This window comes from Adelges cooleyi, unplaced genomic scaffold (genome assembly GCF_023614345.1).
Source record: "Adelges cooleyi isolate 19-005CV unplaced genomic scaffold, UGA_ACOO_1.1 ACOO_flye_CR_arks_rails_tigmint_CR_PRNA_0, whole genome shotgun sequence".
NCBI classification, from domain to species: domain Eukaryota; kingdom Metazoa; phylum Arthropoda; class Insecta; order Hemiptera; family Adelgidae; genus Adelges; species Adelges cooleyi.
The window spans coordinates 286728-301993 of NW_026095750.1; the positions used below are offsets into that span (position 1 = coordinate 286728).

Below are 15266 nucleotides of genomic sequence, written 5' to 3' on the forward strand. Positions count from 1 at the left end.
ACAATCTAGTATCTAAACTATGCATCAGTTACCACGGAATAATCGAGTGACCAGTACCCATAATATATTTTATTATTTGTACAAAATCGCATTATATTTATTATTTGTACATAACCTCATCGCCAACAAATTTCGACTTCGAAGTTCACACGTTTTCCATTAGTGAAATGAGAAATTGCTAACTTAATTAAAAAATGTTAGTAAATTTACATTTTACTTTATAGTAAATATGATAGCATGCTTATTGTAGTTATGTCATAACTCGTTATTTTATAATTTTTTAAATATATCAATTGATAATATTTGCTCTCGACTTTATTTTGACGTTACATTCTTGGACACACCATTAATTTAATAGGTAAGTGTATTAAAGTTTAATAGATAATTTAATACAATACGAATTCAATTAGCTTTTTTATTTTAGGTTGAATGCTTTTTTCCGAAAATCTTTTATCATTTAAAAATCAATGTTATCATGTCAGAAATATCTATGGCGTTGAGAATAGGCTATACCAATTACTATGGAAATGTCTTTTCAATTGGACCCAAGACTGAAGACCTTACAATTTTAAATCAAGGTGTAAATTATACATATAAAGCATTAATTTAATAGGTAAGTTTATTAGAGTTTAATGGGTAATTTAATTCAATACGATTTCAATTAGCTTTTTTAATTTAGGTTGAATGCTTTTTTACTGAAAATATTTCATCTTTTAAAAACCAATGTTATCATGTAAAATTGGTTTTGAGTATGACATATCAATTGCTATGGAAATGTCTTTCCAATCGGACCCAAGACCTTACAATTATATATCAAGGTGTAAATTATAAGTATAAAACATTTATTTCTAATGTGACATTTTTTCATGTGAATGTATAATATCAACACTAAGCAATTTGAATGAAAAGTGTGTTGTGTTAACTTAAAATAATTATTTATGCATGTATTTGTGTATGTGGGTTGATAATACTCATATACCCGTTTCATTTATTTTTAAAAATATCAGTAATTAATGTATGAATTTCATACTACTACATACAAGGAATCGCTTCTTGATTATACCAATATTTATAATAATATGTAAGTATATTATTTTTATTTGATTAAACTTATCTAAGGTAGTTCAAATGTCTGCTTTCAGTTTAGTTATTTCTTACAATGATATAACCCATATATTGTGTGTCTGACATACATTACGGATATTTTATCATAAAGTTTTAGCTATAACTGACACAGGTATTTGGCTATCAAAGTTAAATTTTATATCAAATTTATTAATATACAATAATTCTCTCTTTAAAAAAGTAGTAATTCTATTAATTTGTATTTAATGAATTCAGTAAATCAAGTAAATTATTTTTTAGAACTTGCCTAAGATAATTCTTATAGTTAATTTTATTTATTGAATTTTGATTTTGTTAGATTTGTTTAATTACCAACGATTGTTAAAAGAAAAAAATTTAAATCAGTATTATAGAAGTTGAACAATTTCAAATGTATAGATATTGTTTTTGTTTAATATTTTTGATTGAATATTTTCAAAAAAGTAACATTTGTAATTTTTTAATTTATTGTTGTATTAATAATTAGTTTATGAATATTTTATTAGTTAAATACTTATATTATCAGACAAAAGATTATTATTGTTCTTTAAATGTTATACTATACTATATATTTGTCGTTGAAATTTATCAACACAATTGTTTGACTATGTGTTATCAATGTTCAAATTTTGTAAACTACACAGTAAAAATTAATAAAAATTGTTTTTAACTCTTTAAAGTAGGAAAATTGTCGCATACGCATTACAGCAAATATTCTTTTAACCATTATTTACATCATTAAAGGTAAACAAATTTTATTTTTAACAACTATGCATTATAAGTTAGTATAATTGATTTTATAATTATTTGTATTCATACATAAATATAGTATACATGTATGTATGTGTATAAAATCAGACAAACTTGTCGCGTACAAATTCCATAAAATTTAAATCCTTAAAAACGTGTTTTATTACAGAATAATTGTTAAATTTAGATACTACAATTTAGCTAAGGCTATTTTTGATTTAATATTGCCACTTTTACATAATCTTAGTAAAACGTACCCGTTATAATAGTTTAATAATGTCAATACTTTAATTTGTATAGTAAACAAGGAAATATCAAATAATGGTTTTCTTTTTAAACAACTAAAATCTATTAAGCTTTTAATTTTCTAGATATTAAATAGTGAAGAAAATAATAAAAATAAGAAAATACTGATTATACGGAAAATCAAAATAAGCAGATTCAACTGTAAAAGAATTAACTTTTCAATTTGAAATTTTTGAAACAGACATATTTTATTATAAAGGCTTAAGAATCACTATTATTATAACATTATACACCTTATAAGTTATAATAATAATTAGTAAGTACTAATAAAAAGATAAGACCATATAAACTATTTAATTTAATAGTTATTAATAAAATAAAAAAGACAAGTTCTGATAATTTAATGTTTGCGTGACACAAACCCTAACTTTATTTCTGAAGTTTGAGTATCACTGTGTGATTTTGTGTAATTGAGTCACAAACTATTGATCCATATTTTTATTAACGGGATCTAAATAAGAAATAACTTGACTTAAAAAAAAAATGAAATATCAATGATGTTGAAAAATTTACCGTTACAGAAAAATCAAATCTTTTTTGCCAACAGGATGGGGAAAACAGAAAAAAAAGTAAAAGTATTTTGAATCACAGTTTGGAACTACCGGCTTAAATTAAGTTGATAATTAATACAATTTCAAACTTAACTGTGATTTTGTTGTAGGTTCCTAAAGCACTGTTTACAAACATCTAGTCTTTAGACAACTTAATCATTTAAACACAGTCCACTTTATTGCATTATTTTTTATTAATAAAGTTGTTTATATAATAAAAAAAAGTTAGTTATAAATGTAAAATAAGCAACATTTTAAATATTTACTGTAGAATTAAAATAGTAAGCAAATTAAATCCAAAATTCCTTATTTAGTGTAAATTGTTTAAAACAATTATTTGAGCACAGAACATATTTTGAATAAATTGAACATAACTAAACAAATAATAGTAACGCTTCGCAACGCGTGTCCATTCAATGTATGTACTTATGAGATTGTAAGCCAAATTTTAAAGCTATTGTTTACTACCTATAAAAACTAAAAATTATAATTTTCAAATAGCATAACAATGATCTGTTGTACTGTGCTGTTACTTGTTGAATGTAGAACATAGATAGTAGAAAAATATGATAACTAATGATAATAATATTTTGTATTATCATCATAGCAGCAGTTATCAACCTACTTGTACCACGGTTTTTGATTGTTGTGGTTAAATAGCCATTCGTTAGCTGCTGTCAATATAGGTCTGTCAACCTACCTGTCATGACGGTGTGTTAGAAAAGTCGGTAATCTATAAATATGAAACGCTGGTCAAACAAAATATCACAAAACATTTTATTGTGTTTGGTTATCTGTGTACTCATCTATCGGACAATGCGATCATAAATACGTATTTTATTGGCTCCCGGTCTTTGGAAAACCAAAGAAATATAACAATATTTAAGAGAAAATGTAATATCTTTACAAAGTCATAGCTAACGACTAGATGGATAAAAATTAAAAATTCAAACGCTAACATTTTTTTAGATTTTTTGTCTTTATATTTATGGAATTTAAAACATATGTTCCCATTTGAAAAAACGAGGTTCGTACTTATTTAACGTATAAGGGTTGAAGATAAAATTTTTCTAAATATTGAAAAATGTAGCTAAATATGTACCTAAAATTTTAGGAAAAAAAAAATTCGCAAAATATTCATACTTTCAGAGAAAATGAGTGTCTTACGTTAGTTGGATCACCCTGTATATATATATATATATATATTTATAATTCATTCAATTTTGTTTTTGTCAGAAGAACTACACATAACCTTTTTTTTATTGGGCTTTTATCAATTATTTATTTTTGTATGATTCAATTTATTTACTTTACCAGTATCTAATATTTAAGTTAACGACGCTCGAGTCCTTAAATATTAAAAAGTTAAATAAAACACTTGAAAACCTCTAGTGTACTTTCTATATTTTCTTAATAACTAAGTCATTGGAATCTGAATGGTACAATATTTAGTTCAATACTTACTTGTATTATTACAAGTATTTTTAAAATAATATATATAATTGTTATCCAGAAAAAAAATCTAACACTGCAAAGGGTCTAAGTACAGGCAATCTTGTCGTTCCCATACGCTCTGCCTTACACTGTTCTTCTTGTTATTATTACACACACACACACTGTTCTCAAACGAATTAAGGCGATGAAGTTTATGATGTACAGCTGCTGTCTCTGCGGTCCAAATTCAAACAGAGACGCTGCGCAAATCTCGGTAGTAAAAATTACATTTTAATATTGCCGTTTGAATCTCTCAAACTTTCAATAATAATCGATTGTTTACTTGTAACTAAGACAAGTAGCGCAGAGATTTCCTATTAAACGATTATTTATGTCAACCCCTACGATAATACCAATAAATAATGTCTTAAAATATATCGAAAGAATAACGACAACAGTTTGGCAGAAAAATTAAAATCTTAACAACATTTATTAGTTAATAATTATTACAGCATTCCGAAGCCAATAATGTTTAATATCCCAGACAGCAATTAATTCTTTACAGAACTTTTTAAAAACGTTTTAAATATAAAGTGCGTCTTCTCCAAATGTTTTACAATCATTGTTCTTAAATTATTTAACTTTTCAATAACGTTCCTTCAAACTTATTTGGCCACAAAAATAAGGCTCAGATAATATTATTTATAAACGTTTCTCCAATGTAACTGTTATAACATTTTTACAATGTTATCTCAGAACATTTTAGGAATATTGTTTATATGAAGTTATTAAAACATTAGACCTTCAAAGTTCTTATAAGGTTTTAAAACAAGATAGAAGTAAAATAATATTTTTTTTTTTTAAATCTTCAGTAAAATAATTCTCATCACCATGATAACTATATATTATATAGTAACGCTGTGGGCAATTTTATTTTTTATTTAGCCTGACAGGGCACCAACAGACGTACTACCTGATCAACTCGTCGGCGGACTCAGGCAACGATTTCTAGGCGCTAGTCCGGCGGTACCAAATTGTACCGGCCGAACACCTCGGCCACTTCGTCCAGGCGCTAACTCTTGTTCCGCGCAAACGGTACAAGCACGAGTCCAACAACACCAGGCGGTTGCACGTGCTGTCGTCCACGGACGTCGTCGAGTCATAATCGCCCACGTTTTTATTGCGCAAGGGCTCGCCGTTTTGGCACCGGATCGGCGTCATCATTTCGCGCCTGTCCTAGACGGGCATCTTGCTGCACTGGGACCGGGACAACGACGTGACGTCCCGAGGAGTGATCGCGTCCGGAAGTGTTCGCCGAAACGACCGTGTTGACTACGTCGCAAGTGTACAGGCCGATTAGATAAGTGGATGACCCTGTGTAACTATTAGATGAGACTGACAGAGCTAGCATCATATTTTTGATGTGTAAACATCTTCACGCGCGGTACGATGTTTTGGGTAGGAGTAAATTTGTGCAAATACCGGAAGTAGGTAACGGAAGTAGAGCTGGCGGTGAATTCGACCGGTAAACGGAAGTAACCATTTCGGATATATGTCCAAAGGTACCAGGGGTGTATGTTAAATGTCCACATCGGACAATGCCGCACCATACGAGTGGCTGTACAACAAACTCTTTACCGACAACATTTGATAGCTACGCTAGGCAAGACAAGGCTAAGCTAGCTTTTTTGACAACTTCGAGCCATGCGCCGCCCGTGGTTGATCGCTGTATATTATAAATATTCTATCCGCGCATCTTACCCTATTACCAACAATTTACAATCTGTATATTGCCCTGACGGAAACAACACTGATATTGATGACAAATAATCAACGTGCCAGTAGAAGTAAATACAATGGTCAACCGGCTGCATCGTGAGCTGGATGATGATTATAGTATCAACGTTCACATCAAGAAAAAGAAAATTCACCGTTCAAGTTACCTAATAGGGTTTGTCCGGAAACGCGTAGTAAAAGATTGGCTCAGCCATCTAATTGACACACCGCTATATAAATAATATGGCATTAACGTTAATGAATCTTTCTTTTTTGCAGAGGCGCCACAAATTTTATTGAGTGACCGAGACGAGTTTAGCGAAGAGATAGATTATAGATATTTAGTTATAGTATATTGTTGTTCAGCGAAAATTGAACAACTTACAGTCACGTGTTTATGTATCGTATTATCATCTTGATATTATCATAAACCGATAATATCAAGTATATAAAATAATATTAATCGTATCTCAATAAAGTTCATGCACATGATAAGTTCTGCTCTTTTTAAATTGTATTTCAGTAGAACCCGTTATAAGATGTTTACAGATAACTATTGTGAGTAATTTCCACGGCTTACTCGGTTTTTTTCCATAAAATTCCATTTTGATTCTAAAGAAAAATGTATAATTTATATCACTTACAATAAAATAAAATAAATTTGAGTTGCAAATTTTATATAATTTATAAACATTATTTATACAATTATAACTACCTAAACTATAAGTTTTATCGTTCCCAATAATGTTTTTAATTACTTTCTCCAATCCATCTGGAATAAACAAATAAAGGTTTGAGCTATGCAAAAAGTATTAAACAAAATCAAAATAAATATATAAATCAAGCATATAAGCACTTCCTGAAACCTTATTAGGTTGAATAGTAACTTCTTAAAGTCTATAAATTTAGTAAAACACACAGTGCTTAGATGATTGGTTCCATGTTATACCTTGTGCACTTTTTTGAACAGTTTATAGAAACCATAATTTTTAATTTAAAAATAAATGTTCTGACTCAATAGTCAGACAAACATAAATAAACAATAAGCACACGAATAGATTTTCAATACAATATATATGTATACAGATTTAGCTAATCAGTCAGATATCGTACCACAATTTAACATAAAGTTTAAAACGATGCGATCAATATCCTAAAATGTATTATCTACTACCAACATACTGCTTTGGCTACTGATTGTGTTTCAAAAAAATATTACAATAACCGAAAACCAGAAAAATAAAATACAATAAAAAAATTCACCATTGTGTTTGTCGTTTCAACATGCACGTTTCCAGTGAATGTACATCGTGTGTAAGCAATCAAATATCAAACACATAAGGCGTATGGAATTTCGTCACTCACAAAGTTTATAACTAGTCAATATATAAATCGGTAAAAGCCATGGCCATTGACAAATGTATTTGTTTTTCAGTTAGTTTGATATTTTGACTTTAGTGGTAATAGTCGTTCTATTCTACACGTACTTCATTGGATTTCAATTTTTTTTAAAACTATTATGCAATTTAAGAGTGTTGTGATTCTCTGCGCGGTGTATTGCTTTACAGCAGTATGGGTAAAATACTAATTACTCTAAAATAATATTTCCTAAAATAAATATAATTATATACTTAAACAAGGGGACTTATGTAATTTAGTCCTATAACTTTTACATTAAGCCATTATGACCTTAAACATTTAAATGGTAACGCATAGTATATTTGATAAACTATTTAGTTAAAAAAAAAATTACTAGTTTTAAATAATTACTTCTTAAGGGCATTGCATGAGGTCTGCATTAGGGAGTTTTGTAAAGCCAATATTTAAGTATTAAAAATTTCAATATATTTCGACCATGTCAATTAATTTATCAGTTAATTTGTATATGATTCAAGGTCTTATTTTTAGTTTAAATAATTTTTTCTATGAGTAAAAGCCATTTTGGCTTTAGCAGAATTTTAAAAAATAAAAAAAAACAAGATCCTACTATATGTAATTTTTGAAAATTGACCATATAAATTTTTCTGGATAAAAAATTGAATTTGAACAATTTTTTTTTAACTAAATTGTAATTAATAAATCGTTAATAATTATACAAATGCTTAAAATATAAAATGCGTTGACATTTTTTATACGGCTTACTTAAATATTTTAACCTTTTTGCTTACACTTTAGGGCAATGGTCTAAGCCAATATCAAATAAAAGAGCTCATTAAATTGTATACATCAAGTATAACTAAATCTGGTAGCATTGATTCCTTAAAAGTTCACATAATCTTTAACGGGTTAGGTTGTAAAATAATAATATAAATGTATGTATTCTTTAACTAATAACTTAAGTTAGAATAGTATGATTATTTTTCATCATTTATTCAAATAAATTGCAATTAAATTATTCGAATATAAATATATATATATTTTTATTTACCTTCCGTTTTCAATTCAAACCTAACACTGACCAACAATCATGATTGTAGCTCTGACACTGTTCGTCCCAAAAGATATCGCAGAACATCTAGGTCAATGTCACTTCTGTCTTAAGTAACCGTTCGTTGTTATTCGCCCGGTCCACCAACAAGCTCGTCAACATGTACGTGGGATCTCAGTCTGTTCGTCGACAAGACGGTACGCAGCATATTGGGCCAGCAACTGTTGACAGGGTTGGTGCACCTGACAGGGACCCGTTTAAGGGATCGCACGTCAAATTAAAAAAAAAGAAACATGGGGAAATAATAAAAATAAATAAATAATTTAACACAATATTTGGTCCGTGGTACTGGGCGTAAGCCCATTTATTAAATGATCTCCACGAACACGAGAATAAAAAATAAAATATATATTGTTGGGAAATGGGACGGTGTGGGACAAGGGGGGCGGAAGCGTGATTCCGTGGTCGATCCGCCCGGGTGGACGGACTTTGACACTGGTCGCACAGGTGGGGTGATGTTCGTCCACCGGTTATCGCATGGGTAAGCGGAGGGTGACGAGATCAAAACGATGCGGCCGTTGACCAAGTCAACGGTGTCGTGTCACACCCCAGGCTATTAATATCGCCCGAAAACTTGTCACTGGCCAACTAACTAGTGTATTTGTAGGACGCGCAGGCCAGTGGACAACGCACCGGTATTAAGCAAGCTGCCGCTCAGCGACCACTCCTCGATCCTGTACAACGACCGGACGAACCTGCACCATATACAAGTGATATTCGAGAGTTTCTAGTAGTATCTGCTCATGGACATGGCCGTCGCAAAAAGGTAGCGTACAGGTGTACCTACGCGTTCAATCCATACTCGGAGTCCAGGTGTGACCAAGCCGGTCCGCCGATCATGATCCACTTGGGGCACGCCGGGTTCAACGTATTCATTAATGAAAACCCGGTGTTCGGGCTCAACAATAAACTTGCACAGGTGAGTTTCCCTATAAGTAGGTGCCATGACAATCTCAATGGTTTCCCGAAAGATGCCTTTGCAGCCATGTCAAATTACCAAAAATGCTGGATTAAGATAATTGGCACCCTTAGTCCCTGAATAAAATGGCACCCTTATTATTAAATTTTTGTCTATGAACGTGCGACGAGAAGGTTTTGCTGCCAATTCTGCAAATCAGTGAAATTTTTTATGTGCTACGTCCAACAGTACTAGGGGTGTATGTTAAGTGAGCACATCGGACAATGCCTCACCACACGCGACAAATTTCTATCCACGCATCTTACCCTAGTACCCACAATTTATAATCTGTATATTACCTTGACGGAAACAACAACATTGATGTGACAGATGTGATTAATTTGTGACAGCTTGTGAAAAAATGACAATGTAAAGTAATATACTAGAAAAACACGCTAAAACCAATTTTGGCGGTACTTCTGTAATAAAAAATGCGCGAACAATTGTCATAAGACGGGCTAAAATCTGTTTCAATACAATTTTGTAATATTGTCATCACCTAACGCGACATGGGTTAAGTGTAAAGTTTTTTTATTTAATAATTTTATTATTAGTACAATGTAAAAATTATAATATAATAGTTATATTATATATAAATGCTATATATATTCAAATAGATTACAAAGTTAGAAACAAAACATTTAGACCGTAACAAAACAAATTAAAATTGTTTTTGTTGAATATAATTGATATATTGTACTTAAGTATTATAATTGTAAATTAAAAGCATGGACAAGTGCGTAACGCAGTACTGTAGGATGCTCATTGACCGGAGTTTTTTTCTCTCTCTTTTCTATCATGTTATTTCATTGTGTGATTAAATTCAAATAATTTACAACTACATATTATAAGATGTTTGTAAGATTTTTTTTATTCAATTATTTTTAGAGCATTACTTTTTATAAATACAATACATACCTATAAAATTTATAAAATATATAAAATCAGTAAATCAAGGAAAACTATTTGTTATTTGAATAAATTTTAAATAAAAAATATACAAAAAAATTCAAATGTCTTTAAAAAAAATGTTTTAAATATTTTAAAACTCTTCATAAGCCTTATAATAATATATTGAAAATTTTTCATTGGTCATGCCCATATTATGCTGTATTTAGGTCTTTACAAAATAATATCTAACAAAAAAAAATTATTTATTTGTAAATTTAATTTAATTTTTGCAATTATAAATTTAATTAATGTCAAAAATCTATACACAATAATGTTGTCAAGTCCCAGCAAAAGGAACATTGTTTGGAAAAACACTGTACAATACTTTAAACTTATTAAGAAGACTTCTCAGTTGGAAATGTTTTCACTCAAATTAAAATACTTGTAATAGTAATTATTATAAAAATAGAGTCAAGTTAAAAATGATGGACCAGCCTTAACGTGCACAGTGGAATTATTTTGTACATAAAATTGAATTTAGAGATTTCCGTTAAGTGTTTGGGCGTCCATAGGCTGCCGGTGTCTATGGTGATGCAGACGCCGACCGGATGGGCATTGACCAGATCCGGGTTGCGCGTAGTCTGTTCCTCCAGCAGTAAATGAACTGCACCAGTTTCCGGCGTCTGTTGTGAATGGCCACGTGGGACTGAGCGGTGAGCATGACCACCGAAACACTGCTGTTTGACGATGATATCCATGATCGCCAAACAGGTTAAAGTCCCGCAAGGCCGACTTGGCATTCGGGCAATTCATCCAGATGTTCGACGGCGATTCCGAAGTGGACTTCAACAAGAAAGCCCAAATGGAATGCTTCACTTGGGTTCTGACCAGCGCCATCGACGTTCATGTTCTACGACCAACCGTCCGTGTTCTGCGACCGGCAGTCAGTGTTTTTCTCTGCGTTCGGCACGTTGATCGGCTGCGGAAACCGCAGCAGGTGTTCCAATCCAACAGGCGTACCTGGGCAGCCTGATCACCATCACGCAGGCCGAACCCATAATCGACAACCAACAGTCACTGCTTGTAAATTTTTTTAGAATAATATAATATAAAAAGGCCAAACACACCGCACTAGAATAGTATATTATTAAGAAAATGTACTAGGGTCCTATGCATAAAATGTGTAAATATATTATTTATTAAGAAAAGGATCACTAAAGACGACCGCTGCTGGTGTTTCTATCCAACTGTCTTACCAGGGCAGCCTGATCACCATTCTGCAAGCATAGTCTGAAATCGAGGACTAACAATCACAACTGAAAACCGACCTTAGCCTGACAGGCCGCCAACAGACGTACTACCTGATCAACTTGTCGGCAGGCTCAGGCAACGATTTCTAGGCGCTAGTCGGGCGGTACCAAATTGTGCCGGCCGAACACCTCCGGCCACTTCGTTCAGGCGCGAGCTCTTGTTCCGCGCAAACGGTACAAGCACGAGTCCAACAACACCAGGCGGTTGCACGTGCTGTCGTCCACGGACGTCGTCGAGTCATAATCGCCCACGTTTTTATTGCGCAAGGGCTCGCCGTTTTGGCACCGGATCGGCGTCATCATTTCGCGCCTGTCCTAGACGGGAATCAAGCTGTACTGTGACCGGGACAACGACGCGACGTCCCGAGGAGTCGCTCGCGCACGGCCAAGTGTTCACCAAAACGACGGTGTTGACCATGTCGCAAGTGTACGGGCCGTTTTTCGGACACTCGTTTACGCTGTGCGCGTTCATCTGCTAGGCCGTCAGTGGTTTGAAAACCCAGCTGAAATGGGTTCAATTTCTACACTAAACTTAATGAATGGCTTCATGCAAAAATAGGCTAAGCCCATAACATGTATTAATTCTCGTTTATGGTATCGCAGTTTCAAACGCCTGATTTTAACCAGTTAGTACACTGGTCTTCTGAACCGATATGCACTACAATTGCCTATAGCATCAGCCGTTTAGTTGGTTCACAAAGAAACCTTTGCTCACAAAATTAGTAATTTTATTTAATTTCAAACTATCTAAATTAAAAATGATAAAAATTAAATCATTTTATATTTATGATGATAGTCTATGAAAAATTATAGGTTGAGATACTAAAAAGCTTCTTTCGATCCGTGTAGATTATACCGAGTTGTAGTAATTGATTTATTTATATCAAGAGAAAAACTAATATTCAAGTCGACGTTATAATAAACAATAATTGTTTATTTAATATCCAGCAGATTGAATATGTAGCTAAGCCACATATTATATGACAGACATACATTGTAATTAGCTATTTTTAATAATCGAACCTAACCTAAGATATTATTTCTACATATTATTTCAACCAAAAAAATCCATAATTAATGCCAATAAAACCCTGTCGGATCGAGTTGAAATTTATAAGAAATATTTATTTGGTATGCCCGCACACGTCAGTTGTGTCAAATTTAATTTATACCCATTTCCCACCCCCCTATGGGGGGTACAAGTTTTTTTGTTTTTCGGGGTTTTGCGCCGTAATTTTAAGACCTTCGGGTTAAAAATTTGCCAGTAGTTGGAACTCATATGCATCCATAACATATTAAACGGAAAAAAAATTCGGCATTACAGTTTTTTTTGAATTGCCGGGAAACTGTGTTTTCGCAGATTTCGTATATTTTAACAAAAACACCTAAAATCTTTAAAAAAAATTGATCAAATCATTAAACAATTTCATGTATATCTATGCAGAATGATACTATTAAGTTTTGTGCTCAAGTACCACTTTTGACTTAAAGTTTACACAAATTCAATTTTTTTTTTTTAAACTAAAAACACGGTGTACCAGCTGTGAGAAACGAACAGACACTAAAAACTGTCAGGAGGACTGTTGTTTTTTGGATTCAGATTAAGTGTTGGTTTTTATGCAGTATACTGCCCCAAAATGTATTTTTTATTACACAATTTTTTTAATGGAAAACTAATGTTTTGCATATTGTTATACTGTTATTCATTTAAAGAGATTCACGCTTGATTGTTTAAATTATCTTATATAAGATATGTAATCTGCTTCGTGCTAGTTTAATTTTTTAGTTTATAATTTTGTAGCTCTAATTTTGTATAAAATATTTCATTATTTTATTATTGTGTTCAAGTTAAGATATATTTTAATAGTATTTAAAAGTGGTGAATGATAGTACTTTATTTTATGACTAGATCAAATCTCGTGAACATTTAACATCATGATACTGCTCCTATACTATTATTAAAAAAACACAATTTTTAAAATATCCATAAAAGGTTATTGTTAAATAACAGGCAACAGCCGACCGCTAGTGGCTATACACGTTAGTAATATGTAACTAATAAGTAATATATGTAGGTAAAATTTATTGTTTTGTCCATCACAGTACCAGTATACGATTTAATTTTAAGGATGTATGAAAAGATTTTTTTTAGTTGCATTTTATTTTGTACATTGTCCATCTAGTAAAATAGAAGTATAATATAGCTTTAAAATAATGTAATCTATGAAGTATAAATAGTTTGTGTGAGATTGCTCTAATGGAAGTATATAATACATAAATATTAATTTTATTGAGAATAAGCAATTATAATTTAAACTATGGAGTACAAACGATTGAAACATGAATCGACGACCATTCCAACAAAATTTAACAAGACATTGTATATGTGTTATTTGGTCCACTACGTTTTTGCAAAAAAAAAAAAAAAAACAGTACAGTGAGGTCGGGGCATAGTGGGGACGGAGCATAGTTGGATCGGGACATAGTGGGGATGGGGAGGTTACAGATTTACAGGAATTTTTAAATCTGAAAGTGATAAAATCACTTTCGAAAAAACGCTTCGATGCAAATCGGTAGTTAGTATTTTCTAGCCAGTACAATCCAAACCAAACACAGTATAAATCAGTTAAGTTAGAAAGTTTTAAACTGAGGTTCTGTATTTACCAATAAGCATCAAAGCGTTTATTTGAAAGTGATTTTATTCAATTTTATCACTTTTATTTATAATAGTTCCTGTAGACCTGTGACCTCTCCGTTTCCTCATTGTTTTGATTCCATTAAGCCTATACTCTACTGTACTAGTCCTCTCGGATAAAATCACTTATGCCACGACCCCAATGTACTGGTTTTTTTTTTTACTCGCCTTTTTCTACCTAACTTTTTATGAGACCAAATTTGAAGTTTCTAATATTTTAATTTTAATATTTTACTATTATTATTATTGACTAAAACAATATCCCGCTACTGTAAAACTTTGTTTGACACTGTGACAACTTTTATTTTTCTGTTGTCAAATTTAAACCACTAATCAATTTAAAATCATCATTAATAATATAGACATACATAAGTTATTAATATGGTCGTTATTTTAAACACAAAAAAAAGAAATTTAACTGTAATAGATTAGTTTAATTAATTTTAGCGGCTCGTTTTGTTATTAATTTTTATCAATATTTTTCAATACTTTGAAATTGTTAGCCTTCATTCCTTATACGAACATAAAAGTTTTAATTTCATAAAATATATGTAGACGAACAATTTTAATACATTGTAGTGTTTGAATTTTCAACAATCTATTCGTTTACTATGACTGTAATGATGTTGTTTATGGTATATGTGTGTTTTGGTGGAATTATTGAATTTACGGCGTTTTGTATAGGCAAACTGCAACGCCGGAATGTTCTAAGGTCGGTATAAAGAACGGCGTGGCGTTGTTTTTGTACACCAGTACGGAAAACGACCGTGCTATGACTTATAAAATGAATGAATAAACTGACAAGGGAAAAAAGAGGACGTACATCAGAGTTTTGCTGATTCTTATTCGAAAAAAACGTTTTTTGAGTAATTTGTGTACAATTTATTTAAGTAGAAAAATCATTCGAATTATTTTTTTGAAAACTATTTGAATAATTGTTTTACAATTTTTTCGAATAAAAAATTGTCTTCCTACATATAATGGTAAAGTATACTTTGTTTTA

At 31.4% G+C, this 15266-nt stretch overlaps 1 long non-coding RNA gene across 1 annotated transcript; it reads left to right on the forward strand.

Annotated features, from left to right (window-relative positions):
• Window positions 1-217: 217 nt before the first annotated feature.
• On the forward strand, window positions 218-1345 carry LOC126847388 (uncharacterized). Its single transcript, XR_007687063.1, has 3 exons — window positions 218-358; window positions 425-613; window positions 680-1345. It is a non-coding gene; the product is annotated as an uncharacterized LOC126847388 (long non-coding RNA).
• The last annotated feature ends 13921 nt before the right edge of the window (window positions 1346-15266 follow it).